At 37.6% G+C, this 19,996-nt stretch overlaps 1 pseudogene; it reads right to left on the reverse strand.

The window, feature by feature from the left end:
- Positions 1–12,782: 12,782 nt before the first annotated feature.
- On the reverse strand, positions 12,783–12,881 carry LOC132280347 (small nucleolar RNA R71; annotated as a pseudogene).
- Between the last annotated feature and the right edge of the window lie 7,115 nt (positions 12,882–19,996).

A 19,996-nucleotide genomic window follows, 5' to 3' on the forward strand; every position in this document is an offset into this window, starting at 1 on the left:
AATATAAATATATATACTTAAGGAGGCATAGTTGAGTTGTCAATATATAAATAAATATATTTATAATGGCATGGTTGAATTACCAATGCACAATTAAATTGTCACATGTTAGATGATTAAAATTTCATCTATGGTTATTGTATATGTAAGTTAGATTAAGATTAGATATTCTTATATTAGAATAATTTAGTACTTACATGTTAGTTATTTATTTTATAATATTAATAAAATATTATTGGTGGAGACATGGATGATTTGTCAAAGTTTAGATATTGGATATGTGATTTAAATAATTAAATCATTATTGTGTTTTGGATTAATTATATTATTCCTTTAATTATAATTTATTATCTAAATGATTAAATAATTGTTTAGCTTGGAATTAAGGTTTCAGGGACTTTTCTTTAAAATATATGGTGGATTGGTCTAGGTATGATTATTATTTAATCATTGTTAATGATTTTGGAATTTATGAACCTAGTAATAGATATGACTGTTGTGTTATATATATAATTATTTATATATATGTGTAACCTTTTATATTAAAAATAAAACTTTATTAGGTTTGATTTTGTTAAGAGATGATCTCTTTATTAGTTTTCAGAAACTTGGTAGAGAGAGCTTGCTCGTAGGTTTGACCCACTTATTTTTATTTTTCAGGTTATTAGAGGTTCAAGTCTCAAGGTTAAGGATCCGCAGCTGGAGAACTTATCTATTCTTTCAGTTTATTTCAAAGTAGGATGATAGACTTCTTTTATTTATAGTTGGCTAGATTATTAGATTATGTTTTTAGAGGTCCTTGAGTTAAGGGATTCCACAGTTGTAAATGTTGGAAGATTGTTAATAAAATTATTTATTTATTAGTTTTCTTCAGCGTATTATTTATCTTTTTATTTCATTTTGTAATCTGTGCTTGTTTAAATACTTTAATTATTTTGATATCTCCTGATTTTGTACGCAGATTTGATCAACTCGTGTTCCGAAATTGGGAGTATCACACTTTTTCATATTCTTTGGTGTGGTCGTGTGCCAAAGCAACCAAATTACAATGAAGTATGGCCGAGTTTAAATTTATAAAGTGCCACTACTACCTCTAACTACTAATATAGCTAGGGTGAGTAGGGATCGTCCCAAGGGATTAGTTGCGTGTTTGAATGGAAACAAGGTCGGATTAGCAGGTCGAGTGATCAAAAGATGGTTTGATTGGTTAGTTAAACTAAAATGTAAATAGATTCAATACAAAGCAACTAAAATAAATAAAGGGGAGTGAATAAGAGAGAGAGGTCTTGGGATCTAGAGGTCATCACTAAACATCACCTTTCTAGACACTCAATGTGTAATGAATGAGGGGAAATATGTGTTGCAATACAAAGAGGTGTGATTGATTGAAACAACAAGCATAAATGACTAATTAAGTATACATTGTCTAGACAATCTAGTGAATAGCACAATATATCAAACTGAGCCATTATTCCTTCCTTTAAGCTCACAATCAACACGCTAACAAGTTAGAGAATTATACTATTTGCATTCATAAGCATAGAACATCAAACAAAAAGTATATATTGTCCTCACATCTAGGAAAATAAGGCAACTACACTACAACTAAGCTAGAGGCATGGAAATTAAACTAACTAAACTAAGGTAAATGCACAATCCATCAAGAAATGAGTATGAACTATCAAACAAATCACAAGAGTATTCTATTTAAGCACTATGCCTTGACAATCTCTAGATTCATAGCATCAACACATATAGACATGCATTAATATCACAAAACCAAGAGATAAACACATGAACATCTATTCTAGCATACATAGACATATGAATAAAATGAAATGATCAATTGGAAGTATTAAACAGCACAAATCGTTGTAAAAACAAAATTTATATATAAATCAAATGTCAAGACAAGATTACAATACAATCCCCTCAAAATACAAAACATCAAGATCTAGAAGGCATGCTTAAGGCTAACTCTAGCCCTAAGAAGATGTTTAGCGACTCATTAATTTAGTCATCCAACTCTTAAGGGCCATCTCCATGGTAGGAAGCATCTTCTCCTTGATGGAAACCCTAGATGAATGGAAGAACTCTCAAATAGTGTATGTCTCTCTAATCTCTAGCCTCCTCTCCAAGATTATGTATGATGATATATAATAATGTGATGATATATGATGTAAAAATGGCTTAAAATCCTTATATAGATGGTTCAAGTGTCACACCCAATGGTCATGTCTCGTGCATTAGGGTCCTCTTAATGATTGCACCACGAGTTATCTTTTAATGAGTTGGACTCTATTTTATTTTGGACTTGAGGAGGTTCGATCGATCAAATTCAGATGAGATTGATAGAACTATGGCCAGATCAATCGAAGTAAGGCCAGATCGATCAAACCTTGGCGGCGCCTTTTTGGAAAGAGACAAATTTGAGATATTTTTGGAATATTTTGGGAAAAAGACAAAAGTGGTTGATGGAGATAAGATCAAGGAAGTTCGATCGATCTAAAGAAAGTTGGATCGATCGAAGATGGAAATTCTTGAGGATAAGGATAAGGGATTTGATCCATCTTGGTAAGGCTGGATCGATCACTGTGAGATCGATCGAAAATATGTCTGATCGATCGAAGCTTGCTGTTTTCCACCACTTTGTTTCCACTTTGCTCCATTCTTCCATTTAACTTGAGATTACTTTTTTTATGCTCTAATTTGGTTGAATTGACTTATTTTGGGGATAAGCGCCTGAAAAGGGCAATAATATGAAATTAATTTAAAACGGAAAAGTAAGACAGATAAAGGTTCTAGAATACTTGAGCTTAAGGGGTTTAAATGCTTACTTTTTAGCGCTCATCACACCCTCAAACTTAAATATTGCTAGTCCCTAGCAATAAACTACAAAGTAAAGGAATGAAATAAACATCTATACAACTGTGATCTAGAAAACAATAAAAGGATAATGCCACTTTCGTATGGAACACGATTGTATTTAGCATATGCAACAAGCCTTTTAAACCCCTAGGTTACCCTTAGTGGACGAGTGAAATCTCGTGAGGGTTTCTAGAAATGATACCCACAAACATTAAGCTCATTCTCACAAAAGAGGCACCAATATTGCAAACAAGTATTGGGAGAAAACTACCTCAAGTATGCAATTTTTCAACCATTTCCAAGCGATCTCTCAAAACTCAACACCAAGCAAATAAGTATGGTCCTCCACACATCAAGAAAATGATCATGTAAATCAAAACAACTCTAGAATCCTTTTTGAGTGGACCAGCATCAAGTATGTTGCTATTTAAGCCAGCTAAAGAAATGATCACATCCTTACCCTCAAACTAGCACACAAATCTAGTACCGATCATCAAGACAAAGAGTGGACCTTTTGTTAAAGCTTTATTGATCTAGGTGCGCTTATTCTTTCCACTCTATATATATTTTTTTTTCCAACTAATCCTAAGGATCAGAGATGGAAGCATAGTGCAATGTGTTGATCTATTAAGCTTTCTAGCGATCCATAAGGTCGAACGTTAGGTCAATGACTCCCAAACCAAACGGCTTTAGAGCACTAAGTGTTAAAACACCCCTAAGGACTTACAAGCTCAAATCAACTAGGCTACAAATCAAAACCTCCATCTAATCATTTCCCACTTCTCACCTTTTGGGAGAAGTCCTCACTTTTTTATTTGCTTTTGCAACAATTTTTTTTTTTTATTTTTTTATTTTTTTTAAAAACAATTATTAACCTAGAGTTTAGGCCTTCCACTTTTTGGTGCAAGAAATCCAGTGCTTGATGAGGCTAGAATCCCGGCTACTCAATGAAAATGGTTTGTTATCCACCTTTATCAAGAATGAAAGCTTTCAATGCACTACTAGCTCAATTGGGATATAACCAATTCAATAATCAACAAATCATGTACCCCACAAATGAATGCTAGTGTGCGCCTGTACTAGTGTAAAATCCTAAAGTGAATCTTAAAACAATCACAAAATCAGGATGATGTAGACCACAAATGCAAGCAAGATATCAATCTTTCGAAAAATTTACTCCTAAATGACATCCACAAGGCATAGAGGGAGTATTGGACTCTCAAGTCAATCAATTTTTAAATTCTAAGCAATATAGTCCTAAAAAGATCAAAATCATAGTTGGAATGGATTTCACATCTCAATTATGCATTTAAAACTCAACTTTAAGTAAAATGCAACAAAGTCACCTTACCCCCAAACTTAAGCCACACATTGTCCTCAATGTGCAATGAGAACAATGGAAAAGATGGAAAGAGTATACCGTAGTGGAAAGACATGAAGCCTAGTAGTGATCTAATTCGAAAGACGTCTCCCCCAAACTTGGAATCAATAACCTTCTTAAATGACCACACTAGCAAACTCACATCAAATATCGAATGGGATAAGAATAACCAAGGCGTGCAATTGAAGGCAATATACCACAAGATGAAAGAGATATGAGATCAAACCCAATAGAAAATAAGAAAGTAGCATGACTATACATAAGGGCACAATGGGGAAAAGTTTTTATATTTTTCTTTTTATTAAAGTATGTACAATGAAACAAAATGGAAGAAAAATAAAGAAATAAAGATAAAAATGAACATGTATGATACAAGAAATAAAAGACACAATGTGTCATATGGGTGCTAAGTTTAACGTCTCTAGCAAGACGAAATGCTGCTTTGAAATTTTTTTTTTTTTTTGAAAATTCTGATCAATCTGAGAATGATCGATCAAACTTCGATCGATCCAAACTCTGAAATTCTGTAGACAGTTTCGAATGATACATAGAGAGAGAAAATATGCAAGAATCCAAAAATTTTCTAAGTATAGAACTTCAATCTATCCAAGGGAAACTGGATCGATCTAGGAATTTTCAGATCAATCAGGAAGACAATTCGCACGATACACAGAGAGCTAAAATATGCAGGAATATTCCGCACGATGGAACAAAGAGATTATTGGATGCAGAGATGATTTCGATCGATCGAAAAGTCAAAAATATGCAAGAAATTGAACTTCTCTTGAGAACTTTGAGTGCATCACTATATCTCTTCATAGATTGGATCTACCAAAAGGGCAGCTTCCATATATCTTTGAAAAACATGTCCCTCAATGTAGGGTTTCAACCTTTGTTCATTCACCTTGAATGTGTTGTCATTCTTTAAACTTTGAATTTCAACCGTCCCATGAGGCGCAACAGAGATGATCTCATACGGACCTTCCCATTTGGTTCACAATTTCCCAGGAAAGATTTTTAATCTAGAGTTGAAAAGCCAAGCTTTTTGACCAGGTTCAAAAGATTTCTTCATAATGTGTTTGTCATGAAAAGCTTTGGTTATCTCTTTGTAGAGTTTGGCATTATCATAGGCATTGTGTCTCAACTCTTCCAACTCACTGAATTGGAGTAACCGATTCTCTGCAGCTTTGTTAAGGTCAAGATTGAGCTTTCTAATTGGCCACATAGCTTTGTGTTCTAGCTCAACCGGAAGATGGCAAGGCTTTCCATAAACAAGTCAATAAGGAAACATGCCGATGTGAGTCTTATATGTCATTCGGTAAGCCCACAAAGCATCATTTAACTTACGTGACCAATCCTTCTGGGTTGTGTTAATCGTTTTCTCAAGAATATGTTTAATTTCCCGGTTTGAAACTTCTACTTGCCTATTTGTTTGAGGATGGTAAGGAGTGGCGACTTTATGAGTAACAGAGTACTTAAGAAATAATTGCCTTAAGAATTGATTGCAAAAATGCTTTCCTCCATCATTAATCATGGCTCTTGGCATACCAAAATGAGTGAATATGTTGGATTTAATGAATTGAACAACCACGGAGTGGTCATTGGTTTTGGTAGCACAAGCCTCCACCCACTTAGAAACATAATCAATGGCAAGCAAAATGTATTGAAATCCATAAGACATAGGAAAGGGACCCATAAAATCAATGCCCCAACTATCAAAGATTTCAACAACAAAAATATTTGTCAAGGGCATCATATCTCTTCTTGACATTGATCCCATTGTTTGACATCTCTCACACTCCTTGCAAAAATTGTAGGCATCTCTATGGAAGGTGGGCCAAAATAGCCCACTTTGAAGCACCTTCAAAGCGGTCTTCTTTGCACTAAAATGCCCACCACATGCAAGGGTATGGCAAAACACAAGCACACTTGGAATTTCACTCTCCGGAATGCACTTTCTCATAATTTGATCTGGACAATATCGAAACAAGACAGGATTTTCTCAATAGTAATTCTGAATGTTAGCAAAGAAATGCTTCTTTGCTTGCTTTGACCAATTAGTCAGAAGCTTGCCAATTGCAAGAAAATTCACGATGTCGACAAACCAAGGCATTTGTCCATTATATACTTGGAAGAGTTGTTCATCCAAAAATGAATCATGAATTGATGGGCTTGGGGAAGATTCTACTACCAACCTTGAGAGATGATCGGCAACCACATTTTCGGTGCTTTTTTTTATCTTTGATTTCAAAATCAAATTCTTGAAGAAGCAAAATCCATCTTATCAAACGAGGCTTTGTTTCCTTCTTAGTCAAAAGATGCCTCAAAACAGCATGATCCGAATAGACAATGACTTTTGAACCTAAGAGATAAGATCAGAATTTATCAAGGGCATACACTATAACAAGTAATTCCTTCTCGGTAGTGGAGCAATTCAATTGAGCTCCAGAGAGGGTCTTGCTTGCATAGTATACGGTGCATGGAAGTTTCCTTATCCTTTGTCCCAAAATTGCTCCCATGGCATAATCAGAGGCATCACACATGATTTTAAATGGTAATGACCAATTGGGAGGTTACATAATAGGAGCAAATGACAACAAGTCACGCAATTTATGAAAAGCATCAAGGTATGCTTGATCAAAGACAAATGGAGTTTCCTTGGCAAAAAGATTGCACAAAGGTCTAGCAATTTTGCTAAAGTCCTTGATGAAACGGCGATAGAAGCCAGCATGACCTAAAAAGGAGCGAACCTCTAGCACAATAGAAGGTGGAGGTAATTCAGAAATGAGCTCAACTTTTTCTTTATCAACCTCAATTCCCCTTTTTGAGATGCCATAACCCAAAACAATACCTTCTTGAACCATAAAATGGCTCTTTTCCCAACTAAGAACAAGGTTTATTTCACGACATCTTTTAAGCACCAAATTTGGATTTTTTAGGCATGCCTCAAATGAAGACCCAAAGACCGAAAAATTATCCATAAACATCTCTAAATATTCTTCCACCATGCCTGAGAAAATTGACATCATACATCTTTGGAATGTTACGGGAGTATTACACAAACCAAATGACATCCGTCTATACGCAAATGTGCCAAAAGGACAAGTAAATATGGTTTTCTCTTAGTCTAAAGGGTCTAGGGCTACTTAATTGTAACCCGAATAGCCATAAAGAAAGCAATAATATTGTTTCCCGGCTAATCTCTCTATAATTTGATCAATAAATGGCAAAGGGAAGTGATCTTTTCTAGTGGCGGCATTTAATTTGCGTTAATCAATGCATACACGCCATGAATTGGCGGTACGCTTAGAAATTGTCTCACCTTTTGAATTTTCAACCACCGTAATCCCCGATTTCTTGGGAACCACTTTAGTTGGACTCATCCATCTGCTATCAGAGATTGGATAAATGATACCAGCATCTAAGAGCTTAACAACTTCTTTCTTAACCACTTCTTTCATGTTTGGATTTAATCTCCTTTGGGAATCTCTAAAAGGTTTTGCATCATCTTCTATAAGAATGCGATGCATGCAAATGGAAGGGTCAATTCCCTTTAGATCTGTCATACTCCATCCAATACCTTCCTTATTTTTTTTAAGCACATTCAAAAGAGTATTCTCTTGATCTTTTTCAAGATTTGAAGAGATGATGACCGGAAGAGTCTCTTTCGGGCCTAAAAAGGCGTACTTAAGATCAGGAGGAAGAGTTTTAAGCTCAAGAGTGGGTGGAGAGACTAAAGATGGGACCAGTGGAGTGCTAGAGAGTGGAGGAAGAGGTTCTTTTGGAGCTTTCTAAGGTGGAAAATCCAAACTTGCAACGGATTCCATTAAGTCATTAACCTCGCTTATTGATCCGTCATTATTAAACCCGCAGCTTTCATACATTTCAAGGAGACAAGATGCAAGAGGATCCTCGGATAGAAAAGATGAAAGATTATCCTCAGTTGGCTTTTTTATAACCATGGAAGGACTGGAATCCTCCACAATCTCATCCAAGACATCTATGAGACAACACTCGTCTTCATCTATCAGATGTCGACTTGCATTGAATACATTAAGTTTAACCATCATGTTACTAAAAGAAAGGTCCATAATTCTGGATCTACAATTGATAGTTGCATTTATGGTAACAAAAAATGGCCTTCCCAAGATGATTGGGATGTGATTGGTAGGATTAGCAACCGGCTCGGTATCAAGAACCACAAAATCAACATGGAAATAGAATTTGTCAACCTTGATGAGAATGTCCTCGACCATGCCCCTAGGAGTTTTGATCGATTTATCAGCTAATTGAAGCACCACCGAGGTTGGCTTCAACTCATTCAAACCTAGTTAGACATACACGGAGTAATGAATCAAATTAACACTCGCTCTTAAGTCAAGAAGAGCTCTACAAACTTCGTGGTTTCTAATTACACATGAGATGGTCGGAGCACTGGGATCTTTGAACTTAGGTGGAGTGTTATGTTGAATGATGGCACTCATTTGTTCCATTAGGAACACTTTTTTAGGGCCTTGTCTCTTGCCCTTCCTCTTTTGCGTGCAAAGATCTTTCAAAAATTTTGCATAAGGCGAAATTTGTCTAATTGCATCCAAGAGAGGGAGATTTATGTTAACTTGTTTGAAGACTTCCATCATGTCATGGATTTTTCCTTCTTGCCTCCCAAAAGGCGAAGTCACTTTTAAAGCATAACAAAAGGGAGCTTTTGGTTCATAAAACCTTGTAACTTGAGGGAATGATGGAGAGGGATGAAAATTCTTATTTGGAACATTTTCCTTCAAGGAAGTAAAAGTAGGATTGGAAACGGGACGAGTGTTAACTTTTGGTTGCACCGGTTCACTATCTTCAATTGATAATTCAACCCTATTGTCAACTTGCCTACCATTTCTCAAAATGGAAATTGCTTTCACTTGCCCTTGGGAAGGGCACCCTAATGTAGAGTTTGCTTCCACAAGGTATTGGGCATTTGGGTTCCTTTCAGGTTGGCAAAGCAAGTTACCAATTTCTCTCGCATTCAATGCACTAGCTATTATCCCGATTTGAGACTCAAGCTTTGATATCGATTGAGAACAAGAATGCAACAAATTGATGTTCATTTCCAAACTACCCAAAGCCACTAAGACCTTATCTTCAAATGTGGAGTTGCTAGAAAGTGCATGAGGATGATTAGAGCTAATTTGAGAATTATAAGCTTAAGGATGAGAGAAATGATTCATTCTTTGATGATAAGAAGAAGATGAAACAAATCCATTTGAACCTTTATTTCTTTGATGAGGAGGAACATATCGGTTTTGAAAATTTTTAGCTTGAAAAGGATTTGAATGTTCACTCCACACCGAAACATAAGCATTTGGAAGAGGGTGAGCAAATACGGTTTTGACTTATTTGATGAGCGCTGAAAAGTGCGCATTTAAACCCCTTAAGCTTAGGTGTTCTAGGACCTTTATCTATCTTATTTTTCCACTTTAGATTGATTTCATGTTATTTTCATTTTCAGGTACGTATCCCTAAAATAAGCTAACTTAGCCAAATAAGAGCAGAAATGAAGCAATTCTGGGATGAATCAAAGAAAGGAGCAAAGTAGAGCAAAAGGAAGCAAAAGGTGGACTTTCAGCAACTTCGATCGATCTCAAAAAAAGTTCAATCGATCCAACTATCATCGATCTCAGTAATTCAAGATGGATCTGAGCCATGTTTGTCCCTATTCAAAGATCTCAAACTTCGATTGATCCAACTTCATTCTCTGATCGATCGAACCATCTTGTCCTTATCCAAATGATTGATCTTATCCAGCTGTACCACCCTACTAACCACTTTTGTCCTTTTCCCAAAAATATCTTCGAAATATCTCAGATTTGTTTTTATCCAAAAAGGCGCCGCCATAGAGGATCGATCCAGCCTCAGTTCGATAGATCTCAACTATGTTCGATCGGTCCAAGGTCAAGGTTCGATCGATCAAACTTCCTCTAGTGCGAAAAAAGTTAAATTGCCAGCTCATAAAAAGTTGTCCTCTATCCAATCATTGAGAGAAAATTGGAGTATGTGCTAGATCATTTTTTGGGTGTCACCTAACCTACCAAAAAGGAGGATTTGAGCAACTTTAGGGGGGGGGGGGATTCACACACATCCAAAGGGATATATTTTTAGAGAATTCTTAGTGAGCAAGTAAATGAGAAGAGGAGGCTAAAGACACCATTGAAGACTCTTCATCAACCAAGGAACAGATTTCATCCATGGAGCTTGCCCTTGAGGGTTAGAGGACACCATCCATGAGTGGTTAGACATCCTCTTAGGGCTAGAGTTAGCCCTAAGCATGTTTTCTACATCTTGATTTATGTATTTTTGATGGGATTTGTATTGTGATACATGTTTTGACACTTTATTATATATAGATCTTGTTTATTCAATGATTTGTATGGTTTAATGCTTCTAATTGATCATTTCATTCTATCCATATGTCTATGTATGCTAGAATAGATGTTCATGTGTTTGTCTCTATTTCTTGTGTTGTTGATGCATGTCTATGTGTATTAATGCTATAGATCTAGAGATTGTCAAGACATAGTACTTAATGGCATGTTCTTGTGGTTTATTTGATGGTTCATACTCATTTCTTGATGAATTGTACCTCTCCCTTAGTTTAATTAGTTTAATTTCATGTCATTAGCTTAATTGTAGTATAGTTGTAGTTTAGATGTTAAATGGGAGGACAATCCATGCTTGTTGTTGATGTTCCATACTTATGAAAGCAAGTAACATATTTCTTTGACCTTGTGATGTGTTTGGTTGTGAGCTTAAAGAAATGATTAATGGCTTAATTTGATATGTTGTGCTATCTGCCATGTTACTTAGGCAATATATGCTTAATTTGTCATCCATGCTTGTTGAAACAACCACACACACACACCTTGTTGCAATACATTTTTTTCCCCTTATTAATCATTCATTAAGGATGTAGAAAAGTTATGCTTAGTGGTGATCTCTAAACCCCAAGATTTCTCTCTTATTTTATCTCATCTACATTTAATTGCCTACTTTAGTTTAATTTGCATCTAGTGTACTTCAACCAACCAACCACTATTTTGATCACTCGACCTACTAACCCTAATCTTGATTCCTCAACCTAGTACGACCCTCAATCCCTTGGGACGATCCCTACTTACCCTAGCTATATTTTTAGGAAAAGGTAGTAGCGGCAATTCTAAATGTAAAACTTGGCCCCATTCATCATAGCTCTACACCGCTATATCTTTTGGCGGTGTGCACAAACTGTTGGGTTTCGGAGTGACGACCCGGAGCACACCAAGTTTTTGGTGTCGTTGCCGGGGATTGATTGATTAGCAAGTATTTGTGGAATCAATTAGGAATTAGTACTCTTTTGATCGTGTCTTTACTTTATTTTCATTTTTGTTACTTATTGTGTTTGTTCTTGTTTGACTAGGAGCATTGAGCTAAGAAGGTGAGCAAAGGAGCAATCCAGGCAAATGAGCTAAGCAAGCAAAGAAAAAGGCTAAAATCATAAAAAAAAAAATTGCTAAGTTAAAAGCTAAAAAAAATTTGGAGTTGAAGTGCTAAATGACCTTTGTGAGCTTTTTCTTACTCAATCTCTAGTTAAATCGTGAGCCTGCGTGGAGGCTTGTAATTTAATTTTAGATAAATCATGAGCCCGCGTGGAGGCAATTTAATTTTCTTGCATATTGTTGTTAAAGCATGGGAGTATGGGAACATTGTATGTGGAGGAAGTTTGTTGATTCTTGATTTGTTGTGAAGGTGAAGTGTTTGTCATTATTGCTTGTTGTGTTGTATTGTGCATGCATGGTTGTAGATTATTGAGACTCACTCTTGTGCCTTTAAATTTTCATCTTGAATCCATTCTTCGAAACCCTAGGGGAAGAGGAAGTTCTAGTCAATCCATTTCATCAATGGAAGTTAACAATGAGGACCATGTGGAGGACCTTGGTCACATAGACCAACAAGGTATCCTACACCCCAATGTACATCATGATAACATGCAAGTACCATTAGGCATGCCAAGGCCATTTGTTCATCCACCACAACAACAAGGCCAAGTCCCATTGGGAATGCCAAGGCCAATCTATGCTCCACCACCTTCCATCATTCAAGGCAATCAAGGTGCCCATGTTGCACCTCCAATTGCTAATCCTCCCCTTGCTTTAAGCGATCACTATGTGCCTAATGAATATAATGCACCCACATACATTCAATTGCCACCATTTAGAGCACACCACTATGAAATCAAGTCACAAACCATTCAAATGCAACCTAAGCATCATGGACTTCCAAGTGAATAACCTTACAAGCATTTGGATGAGTTTTTTGAAATATGTTCCACCGTGAGATACACGGACATGCCGGAAGAGGTCTTAAGGCTTAAACTTTTTCCATTCACTCTTAAAGACAAGGCAAAATATTGGTTTAACAATCTTAGACCTTTTTCAATAACTTCTTGGGCAGAAATGGAACAAGAGTTCTTGAAGAAGTACTATCCGGTTTCAAAGACCAAAGCCATGAGAACCTCAATTTGAGAATTTTCACATGCGGATGGGGAAACATTTCATGAGGCATGGGAATGCTTTAATGAATTACTTAGGAAGTGTCCACATCATGACATGCCCAAATGACAATTAGTTCAATATTTATTTGAGAGCTTATCGGATAATTACAAGGGCATGGTTGATGCTTCCATGGGTGGCTCTTACATTGATAGGCATGAGGATAACGTGTGGCGTCTTTATTAGAGCATGAGTGAAAATTCTTTGCATCGTACTTTATCTTCGAAGAATGGTAGAAATTCTAGTGGTTGGAAGAGTGTTGGCTTACATCGAGTCGACCACTCCAATGAAATTGCCGTCGAGATGAAATCTTTATCTCAAAGGTTTGATCAATTCTTGATCAACAAAAACTCGGCAAATCAAGTATCTTCCATCCCTAACCATTCTCATCGTGCATCTAGTGAGACATGTATGACTTGTTCAAGTGTTTTACATTCTACTTCCAATTGTCCCCATGGACATGTGCAAAGTGAGCATCATGAACAAATAAATGCAATATTTGTGAATCAAGGGAACAATCCTTATGGCAATCACTATAATCCTAGTTGGACAAATCACCCGAATTTCTCTTGGAAAAACCAAGGGGAAGGCTCAAACCCTCCCCAAGGCGGTTTCCAAGGGAAATACATTCCACCTCCAATACAAAGCCAAGGCTCCCAAGGTTTTAGATCATCATACCAATCACAAGGAAACCAATTTTCAAATTCTCATTTTCCCAATCAATTATATTCCCAAGGAAATGTTAGAAGTCCCGCTTTTGAAGAGAAAGTTTTGACCGCTTTGGGCACTCTAGAGGCAAACATACAATTACTTCATTCTCACTCTTAATCCATTGCAAAGCTAGAAACCCAAGTAGGGCAAATAGCTAGTACTTTGAATGCTAGAGAGAAAGGGAAAATGCCTTTGAATGCCCCACAAAAGCAATAATGTGTTGTGTAGACTCATTCCTCACTGGAAGGTCACACAATAGAGCATGTCAATGTGGTGACTACCTTGAGAAGTGGGAAGATTGTGGACAACCAAGTGGGTATGTCCAATGAAGAGAGTGAATCGGTGCAACCAAAAGTTGACACCCGCCCCGTTTCATATCATATTCCTCCTTCATTGCATATGCATGATCTTTCAAATGAGAATGTGTTAAAAAGTGATTTGAAAAGTGATTTTGAAAAGAAAGATTTGCAAAATGATTTCAAAACTTCTTATGTTGAAGAGACTTCAAAGAAAATTTCTGAAAAGATTTTTGAACCAAAAGCTCCGTTTCCGAATGCCTCAAAAGGATCCATTTCAAATGACAAGCAAAAGGCCAAAACAAATGAAATTATGGATGTGTTTAGGCAAGTGAAAGTTAATCTTCCACTTTTGGATGCAATCAAGCAAATTCCGGCTTATGCCAAATTCTTGAAAGACTTGTGCACCCAAAAGAGGAAGAACAAAAGCCAAGCACCTAGGAAAGTGGTCTTAACCGAGCAAGTAAGCTCAATTTTGTAACTTAACACTCTTCTAAAGTTTAAGGACCCCAGTTCACCTACCACTTCATGCATCATTGGTGATCATATCATTAATCGGGCTCTTCTTGACCTAAAAGCAAGTGTTAACCTTCTTCCATACTCGGTATATGTCAAATTAGGTTTAGGAGACTTGAAACTGACGTCGGTGGTTTTACAACTTGCCGACCGATCAATCAAAAAGCCTAAGGGTATCATTAAGGATGTCTTGATTAAAATTGATAAATTCTTCTTTCCCGTTGATTTCGTTGTCTTTGACACGGAACCGGACCCAAATCCTAAGAGCCAAATTCCCATTATCCTTGGTTGTCCTTTCTTGGCAACCGTGAATGCCAACATCAATTATAGGACGGGGATAATAAAAATCTCATTTGGCCATATGAAGGTGAAGTTGAATATTTTCAATCCAACCCCCAATTCATTTGACAAACATAAAGAAGTTAATATTGTGGAAAAATGTCATGGCCTTAAAAGTGAAGGAATTGAGTTTTTGTGTGAAACCAAAGTTTCAAAAGATTCATCTTCAACTTGGATTCTAAGAAAATTGTTTTGAATTCTTATTGTGAAAGGGCATAGAAGCCCAAAGATTGCATTGACCAAGGACCGAAAACTTCTTTCGAGCTTAATCCAATAAGTTCTATAGGGAACCATTTATTGGGTGGAGTTCAAAACACTTATCACCCCATCGAGGAAGGGATGCATTACAAGATTTTTAATCCAGGTTAAAAGAGTCCAAAGTCTTGCTAGAGACGTTAAAGACTAGCAAAAGCATTTCGTAGGGTGTCAAAACCCTATTCCTCCCTCATTTCTATCTTACAATTCATTTCTTGCGAAGTCTAGATATTTGCTTTGAGTTCATATGCATTGTTGGGAATTGTGATTAGGATTGCATGAGCTTTCATGTTGGAATTCAGCATTTTGCATAAGTTCGATCGATCTTCAAGGAGTATTCAATCGATCGAACTTTTACCTACATCCAACACTTAGAAAATTTTCGACCTGCATTCAACCTGCATCCAAATCACCTCTCTGTCCCATCGATCGAATTTGTTCTCAGATCGATCAAAAGTCCTTAGATCGATCCAAACTTTAAGTTCGATCGATCTTCAGTTCCAACACTTAGATAAATTTTGAGCCTGCACAAACCTGCATATTTTTACCTCTGTAAGATCGATCGAACATTTTGTTCAGATCGATCTCTGTTCTGCCACTTCGCCACTGCATCCCATCTTCTCCATCTCCAGCGAGACTCCGACGAGTATGTCAAGCATTGAATCTCTCTCTCTCTCTTCTCAAATCTAGGACCTCATCTTCATCTCACCTTCTCTCTCGACTCCGGTAAGATCCGAGACTTCACCTCGTTGATTCAAGCTTCGATTTCATGAACACATGCTTTAACTGTTAGATCTAGGTTGTTTTCATGATGTCTATTGCCATGGATGAAGCTTCAACCTCTGTGTATACATATGTATATATACATATATATGTTTTTGAATTGTTTTTGATTTGATTTGATTTTTAGAATTATGGGCCGAATCCAGTGACTAGGATTAATGTTTGTTGTGTTGATGGGCCCACGACCATGTTCGTAAAGGCCACATGCCACCCACGTCATAGATCTGTGACTTTTTATTTTCTATTACAGAGTTCGATCGATCGAAAATCTTTCTCCGATCGATCTGAGTGAGATCGATCCCACTCATTTTTAAGATCGATCGAACTTTTATCGATTTCTCATTTTTAAGATCGATCCAAGTGCGATCAATCTCACAACTTTTGTGATCGATCAAACTTTGCAGATTTGCAACACACACTTCATCCATCATATATTGTGTTTCATGCTATCTCATATATGCCCAATGCCTGTGTTTTTTCACATTGGATGCATTTCATACTTATACTACTTAGCATGCTTCACATCCTGTCACGTGCATAGATTCATGTTCTTTATTTGTTTTGTCTATCTTATTTAACATACATGATTCTATTATCTGTGCTTTAATTCTTTATATCGGCACTGACTTCCCTTGCAAGTTTTCCTTTCAATTTTTAGGCCATGGCTAGGGTCAAGACTGTAGCTCGTGGACACTATCACCACAGGGGCAGGCAGAGTTTGGATGACCAGGACCCCATTCAGGAGGACCAGCCAGCCGAGCCCACTCCACCTCAGTTTCCCTTATCTGACAACAGATTGCACTCTGCTGCTGAGGCATCTACTTCGCAGGCTTAGGCTCAGGCTGTACATTCACCATCTCCTTCACCTCCACCAGCTCAGCCAGCTCAGCCATTACATAGATACTCACGCCTTTCAGTAGCGCACGAGTCGATCTTCGATACAGACTTCTTTTCCCGATCGGTACTTACCCGATCAGCATATGATGATATATTACGGAGGGGCCTTGCAGCCATTCTTGCCCCTGTCACATACCCGGTGTACCCAAGGCTAGTACAGATGTTCTTCTAGAACCTCTGGCCTGCCTCGCGTAACACAGTAGAGCTGAGGACCACCATTGATGGTCATTTGATCTCTATTACAGTGGATACATTATCTAAATCTTGCCACTGTCCACATGTCTTCCCTCCAGAGCTACAGGACACATATCCCACTCTCTACAGGCCATCATATGCGGACATGGCAGTTTTTCTCACAGGTCACTATGCCAATGTCGAGACTTTCGCCACCCTCACCTATCTTCCAGATGACCTGTGGTTTTTCGACTCTGTCTTGTTCCGTAACATCTTCATGGCTGGCCATAAGACACAGAGGCGCGACGACTACCTGACAGCTCTATATGCATTCTACACAGGGTGTTGGCTGTCCATTCCTGTGCTTATCTGAAGTGTCATGATGAAGCTGTATGTTGACCACATCAGCAAGGCCAAGCCTAAAAGGGCTAAGTATCTCCCATTCGGCCACCTCATCACACAATTCTACGTGATCAGCGCTATCCCTTCCAGCCATAGGAGAAGCCCGAGTTTGGGGCCTGTTCATTCAAGAAGAAGAACTAGGATAAGAGCTACAACGCTCTTATTAAGAGTCTTCAGGACGATGCTGCTGAGGCAGCTGAGGATCTAGAGGCAGAGGAAATAGCGGTAGCAGCAGCAGACCCGGCAGCGGACGATATACCAGTCGATCCACCTGTCATGCACATGGACATTAATTTAGAGCAGCCTGTAGAGAACCCAGAGCAGTAATTTCCAGTTGGGTCACCCGTTCACGATGAGGAGCAGGCTCAGGATCATTATTCTCCCGATCCATCCACACCTGAGGCTCTTGCTCACATACCCGACTTTGGAGAGCGACTTCAGACTCTAGAGGACGCCGTGGTATCTATCCGCGCAGAGACTGTCTCCATTAGAGCTGACATTGCTTCCCTCCACACAGATGTCATGACCGAATTCAGAGATCTATCCAGAGACATCCGTAGAGCGCGACCTGCCCGTCCTACCTCCTCCACTTGATCGTTCCATTCTTCTTATTCCTCTTATATATCTGTGATAACTGCTTATTTTTTATACTATTATATTATTTTTATAGCTGTCTGTCGGCTTTGATACTGGATGTACTGTACTTTATTTTTGGTTTATATATGCTTTCTTTATGGATGTCTTATTTTCATATTCTTATATCTATCTATTTTACTCCATCAGGTGCATCCTAGTGACTTCAGTGAGAGAGAGTACTGCCCAAAATTTTTAGGACCACCCTTATACCTCTCTTTTTTTTCCGTTGCTATCCCATTTACACTTGCATGTGCACTGTTATTATCCCTTTTTGTTATCTGATGAGTATTATCCAAGTGCCAAAATTAGGACCATAGTTAATCCCAAGTTTAGGAGGGCTATGCCACCCACTTTGGATACTTCTGTCCCAGGCATTCTTTGCCTTAGTTGCACTGGTATACTCTTTCCCTTTTGTTCTCTTTGCACATTGAGGACACTGTGCCATTTAAGTTTGGGGGTAATAGTGCTTTGCAGTGTTTGTTTTTAAATTCAAAATTTTGAGCATAACTTGTGTATTTGAGGGATTTTCTATGATTGGTCCATATCTAGCTATGATTTTGATCTTTTGAGAACTATATTGCTTAAAATTTAAAAATTGTTTGACTTGAGAGTCAAATACTCCTTGTATGCCTTGTGGATGCCATTTAGGAGTAAATTTTTCGAAAGATTGATATCATGCTTGCACTTGTGGTCCACGTCATCCTGATTTTGTGATTGTTTTGAGATTCACTCTAATATTCTACACTAGCACAGGCGCACACTAGCATTTATTTGTGGGGTACATGCTTTGTTGATTATTGAATTGGTTATATCCCAATTGGGCTAGTAGTGCATTGAAAGCTTTCATTCTTGATAAAGGTGGATAACAACCCCTTTTCACTAAGTAACCGGGATTCTAGACTCATCAAGCACTGAACTTCTTGCGCCGAAAGGTGGAGGGCCCAAACTCTAGGTTAATAATTGAACTTAAAAAAAAAAAAAAAAAGTTACAGTAGTAATAAAAAAGTGAGGACTTCTCCCAAAAGGTGAGAAGTGGGAAATGATTAGATGGAGGTTGTCTTGATTTGAGCTTATAAGTCCTTAGGGGTGTTTAAACACCTAGTGCCCTAAAGCCATCTGGTTTGAGAGTCATTGACCTAACGCTCGACCTCATAGATCACTAGAAAGCTTAATAGATCAAAACATTCCACTATGCTTCCATCTTTGATCCTATAAAATAAAAAATAAAAAAATAATAATAAAAAAATCGAGTGAAAAGAATAAGCGTACTTAGAACAATAAAGCTTTAATAAAAGGTCCACTTTTTGTCTTGATGATCGGTACTAGATTTGTGTGCTAATTTGAGGGTAAGGATGTAATCATTTCTTTAGTTGGCTAAGATAGCAACATATTTTATGCCGGTCCACTCAAAAAGGATTCTAGAGTTGTTTTGATTTTCATGATCATTTTCTTGATGTGTGGGGACCATACTTGCTTGCTTGATGTTGAGATTTTGGGAGATTGCTTGGAAAGGGTTGAAACAATGTATACTTGAGATAGTTTTCTCCCGATGCTTGATTGAAATATTAGTACCTCTTTCGAAAGGAGCAAAGTAGAGCAAAAGGTGGAATTCCAGCAACTTCGATCGATCTCAAGAAAAGTTCAATCGATCCAACTTTCATCGATCTCAACACTTCAAGATTGATCTGAGCAATGTCGGTCCCTATTCAAAGATCTCAAACTTCGATCGATTCAACTTCATTCTCTGATTGATTGAACCATCTTGTCCTTATCTAAATGATTGATCTTATCCAGCTGTACCACCCTACCAACCACTTTTGTTCTTTTCCCAAAAATATCTTCGAAATATCTCAGATTTGTTTTTATCCAAAAAGGTGCCGCCATAGAGGATTAATCCAGCCTCAATTCGATAGATCTGAACCATGTTCGATCGATCCAAGGTCAAGTTTCGATCGATCGAACTTCCTCCAGTGCGAAAAAGTTAAATTGTCAGCTCATAAAAAGTTATCCTCTGTCCAATCATTGAAAGAATATCGGAGTACGTGCTAGATCATTTTTTAGGTGTCACCTAACCTACAAAAAGGGGGATTTGAGCAACTTTTTTTTTTGGGGGGGGGGGGGGGGGGATTCACACACATCCATAGGGAGAGATTTTTAAAGAATTC

Source organism: Cornus florida, unplaced genomic scaffold, assembly GCF_030987335.1.
Source record: "Cornus florida cultivar Cherokee Brave unplaced genomic scaffold, ASM3098733v1 CherokeeBrave_3.0.0_Hap2_Chr10, whole genome shotgun sequence".
Lineage (NCBI taxonomy): Eukaryota > Viridiplantae > Streptophyta > Magnoliopsida > Cornales > Cornaceae > Cornus > Cornus florida.